We start from the raw sequence: 4876 nt of genomic DNA, 5'->3' as shown, positions 1-4876 counted from the left end.
AACTCAAAGAATTCCAGTCACGGCCCTGAGGAGAAGCCCCTGATTAAAAGGGCTTTCGAAACGCGTTGGCACCTTGTTCACCAACGGGGGACTATGTGTTTGAAATAATGCAGCAACTGAAGACATTAATTTAGAATAGGTTGTATATAAAATATATCCCCTTTGGGTGGTTGCCCTGAACCATAGGCTTGGGCAGCTGTTGTTGATTTCTGCTTACGACTGGTAGCAGTGTATATTTGTATATATTTGTGATTACATGTCAATGTTGAACAGTCATTGGATGTTTTTTTCTGTGTAATGTGGATTTTTGTTGACATAACAAAAATATTTACATATTGATATGATTAAATCATTGGATCATTATATTTAATAGTTTGGTCTTGCAGTGATTGATAGTGTTTGAATGTCCATCTAGCTTTTTTCTCTTTTGTGAATCTTAATATTGACCAAGTGTAGCTGGATGGTATAGGGTCCACCCCGTTCCTTATATATTTTTACCACTTCAGCAGCCACGCTGGCCCACCCCAGAGGCAATGATGAGGCAGAATAATAGATTGCTGCTTTGCTCTGGCGAAAGGGTACGTAAGACAGGATTTTAAAAGTCCACCATGTTTTTGAGTATTTTATTTTGTCTCAGTACATTTTATCTAGTTGGCTTCTGCAATGGTGGATGGTCTACAAAGCCAATCTCATCCCTTGCCCTATCCCCCCGTCTAAAGCAAAACTCTGCAATCTCTTCTTTACAGCATCCAAATCTTAATGGTCTAGGGGTTTTGTAATTACTTTTTGTGAAGGTTTATCAATGGCAAATGAATGCTGTTTTTGCAAGGATTAATAAAGGCCACCAATTAATTCTTTACATAAATGAATATTTACAATTCACAATTTGCAAGACCGTCTGCCTCCCATTAGGTCTCGCTGGTGTTGCAGCGCGAAGCGCTGCCGCCAACGAGAACTATTGTTGCCGTGATGCCTCTCAAGGGAGACAGACCGGGGCACGCGTAGCGATCGGAGTCTGTGGACGCGCTTCTGAGACGTGCTTGCGCAGACGCGCTCACACAGACACACGCGCGCGCACACACCCCGCCGCTGACGACCCCCCTCACCGCAACCTCCGATCGGCTGTTTTATCAAATTGTCCTTTTGTCACTTTTAGGATTTCTTCCATCAGCTGTTTCCCCGTCAAACGACTGCGTTAACAGGGCACGCGTAACAAAATTTTTGGCGGACTAATGGCACTCTCTCAGGCAAAGGCTGTGCCTACGGCGCATGCGCACGACTTTGTTACATGCACCTCGGTTCCCGTGATCAATTACAGTAATGCCCCTTGGATCTCGGTACTCACGGAGAATCTCCCTGTTTGGCCCGCTCATCTTCCACTCGCGATCACTGCCGCAACGATCGGGGCACGCTACCCTAGATAGGGCACACCACTGCTGCCTGCTTCGCTGTCAATACTCCCACGAAGAACCAACTACTCCATCCCGCTCGCCGTTTGTACACACCCCGCCCACACTGCACATTCATTGGTCGGATGAAAACCAGTGGACGCATTTTCGGCTGTTCTATTGGACATGGCCTTTGACAAGCAAATCTTTACTGCCAATCAAAGCGATAAGCTCATTGCACACGGAAAAACAAGCAAACTACATCCTTATTGGTAGTGCAGCAAAACAAATCGCATGCTCATTCCCCAAATAGTGTCCTTTTGGCTCACTACCGCAGTGATTAGTCACAAGCAGCCACGAGCTGTGAGATGTCATTAGTGAGGGCTAATGACGTACACGGAAGCAGATGGATCCTCTCGTAGCAGCAGTCGCGTTAAGAACAGAAAGCACACCGGCTAGGAAAGGTGACATTCCAAATGCGGGAATTGGTAAATAATAGAACACGAGGGTGCAATTTTGAGGTCTCCCCGATCTGCTCCTTTCAAACTTCCAAGGTAAACGTTCCATGTAGCCAATATGGTTTTCCCTTTAGACTCCTCACGGTAGCTCCCATTTTCGTGTATTCTAGTTCCATTTATGTAGCGCTTACTACCCTTTATGCGACGTTAAAGCATTTGCTTTTCTTCATTTCCGTATATTTCCTGCTGTCGTTACTATCTTGTTGGTTACCCTCTCTTCATCCGTCCACTGGTTGGGGGTGATTTTTACCATGTTGTCACTTGTTTATTTTACCCAGCTACCAAAAAAGCTACTAGTAAACTAATCTGTCCCACAGTCACCAATGAGCGTTCACCCTAACAGCCGACAGGTTTGGGACCGGCTGACGAAGGCCCTACAGCCTTTGGAATTCGAAGGGAAATAAAATGACGCTAGAGATGTTGGAAGGATAAAAAGGCAATAGGTCTCACAATTATCCGAGTTTGAGCTATTGGCATTGTAAATGACAATGCCTTTTTTGTTTTGTTATGCTTTTTAAAACCTAAATAAAAGGCGTTGTCATTTACAAAGCCAATAACCTAAGCTTGCATAAATGCGAGACCTATTGCATTGCAAATGCTTGTCCTTTCTTTCACTCCTCCAGACTATCCCATACTCCCTTCACATCCCGTTTCTGCACCTACGTAAACATATTTATCAAATCATAACCACTTTTCAAGGTGAGCTTGCAACTATTCTGCCATTGATACACAGATTATATTTACTTTTACTTGCTAAATCTGCAGAATGTGTATACCCACAGCCCCATTTACAAGTGCCTAAGACGTCATCTGACACTTGTACTGTTTACAATCCATTACAAAATAGTGGTAAAAGCTCTTATTTGCCTGTTCTCCTTGTCATATCCCCTCACATACACAATAGTCAATTAATGTGCTATGCTCTCAGCACATTGCATTAACTAATGTCAACACACGTTGCAGTGGGCAACAGTGGATAATACCTTGCAATCAGCTCTAGATGAGAACTCTCGGGACACTCTTAATCATTAGTGAAAACACGTATATGGGCAGTGAGTTCAGAGTGCAATTGCAAAAAAGTATAAAGATGCAGGAGTGTAGTGCCAATAAATAGCACACACTGCATAGCCAGGCTGATATTTAGGAAAACGTGCCTCATTCTGCACATGTCAAGATAATCTTCACCTTTCTCTGCAAAATGATGTGACTTTCATTAATCTTACCAGTTTACGTTTGTTGTTTTGAATTAGTGCATTTCACTAGGATCCACCTCTTTCCATTGGCTATTAACCTGTCCACTCCCTTACATCCTAACAAGGTGAACATGCATCCTCGCTGGTATTTCTATTTAAACATATTTGCGTGTATTATTTGTCTGCCAGAAAAATACCTCATGCAGTCTATTTATACTCATGGAATGTCAATAGGCAAACTAGTCAAATACACTGCTCTGACATTGGAGATCTTTAAAACCTTTGAACTTATATAGGATACCATGGCTGAAGATATGACTCTACAGCTAAATAATACTGTCATCTCCTACTTCACATGATTTACTAGGCACTAGGTTGCTGGCAACACACTCTGTGTGATCATGGTGCTACTTAAAGCTGGGTGCCACTGAAATGTTTGTTGAGAGTCTTTCATTGTGGTCATGCAAGGAGAGTTTGGTGTAGATAGTGAAAGTGGGCCTGAAAATATGTTTTGTCTAATGCACTTTTTACCATAACAGCAGCCACAGTGGTTCCCCACAGACACAATAATGAGAGAGAGCCGAAGCCTCCTACCTTATTCTGGCGAAAGGGTGAGACAGGACATCAAAGGCCACCATGTTTTGAGCATTTCCTTCACCATGTGTTTGAGCATTTCCTTCACCATGTGTTTGAGTATTTCCTTCACCATGTGTTTGAGCATTTCCTTCACCATGTGTTTGAGTATTTCCTTCACCATGTGTTTGAGTATTTGCTTTCTCTCAGTACTTTTGATCTTTTGGTTTCTATCAATGTGTTGTCGACAAAACCAGTCATTTCTTGCCACCTCTCCCTCTCTAGAACTAGCTACACAAGCTGCTCTATCATACATTCTCTTATCTTACTGCCTCATCGTTCAATGGATTTTACCCAACAGTGATTACAGCTTTGAGTTTTGACAATAAAGTTTCCGAACGTTTGTTAATTTCAAATGAATGCTGTTTCATCAAGACTAATAAAGGCTAATAATTGATTCTTTAAATATATGACTATTTACAATGTATATTTCCCAAGAAAGCATAGTTTATGTCACATATGTCCTCATTAGTGGAGGATGGAGTTGGCCTTAATCTTTGCTGAAGTCATTTTTTGATTCTTTGCAGCTTCCTGTAAGCCTTTCTAGAGACTACATGAGACAGATGAGTTTTACATTGATTTTGAACATCCCACATCATATTGCTGGAAGAGCATGGGTAAGTGAAAAAGTATTTGGGTCTTTCAGTACCCTCCATGCATGTTCTCTAACATTGGATCCACTATACATTTTATTTCCAACACTATGTTCTCAATCCATAACTAACCTGACAAAGCCTCTAAACAAACCTTTTCCTAGCATTTCTCACCCACCAATAAGACCTCTAAACCTTAGACCATCTTCTTAGTATCTCCACTTGTTGCATTGTCATTAAGCCCACGTCACTAGTCCCCTATGCTTCTTTTCTGGCAAATTCTTCCCCTTTCCTCTTCTTCCCCTTATGTCTGGATTAGGCGTCAATCTTCTTTCAGCATCCCCATTTCATTCTCTGGCACTTCCTCCCTTACCTACCCAACCTACAAATAAAGTGTAAATAAGTTCAATAGCTATAGATCTTCATACACATTGGATATATTTTGGCTCTCTAGTTTCAACCACATCGATGTTTCTACATTTATATGCACATGTCTCCCATACAATTCATGAGATTGCATCAGGTTGATAAACTTTGCATTTAAAGGAGCA

This window comes from Triturus cristatus, chromosome 6 (genome assembly GCF_964204655.1).
Source record: "Triturus cristatus chromosome 6, aTriCri1.1, whole genome shotgun sequence".
Classification (NCBI taxonomy): domain Eukaryota; kingdom Metazoa; phylum Chordata; class Amphibia; order Caudata; family Salamandridae; genus Triturus; species Triturus cristatus.
This window is presented reverse-complemented; position numbering follows the sequence as displayed.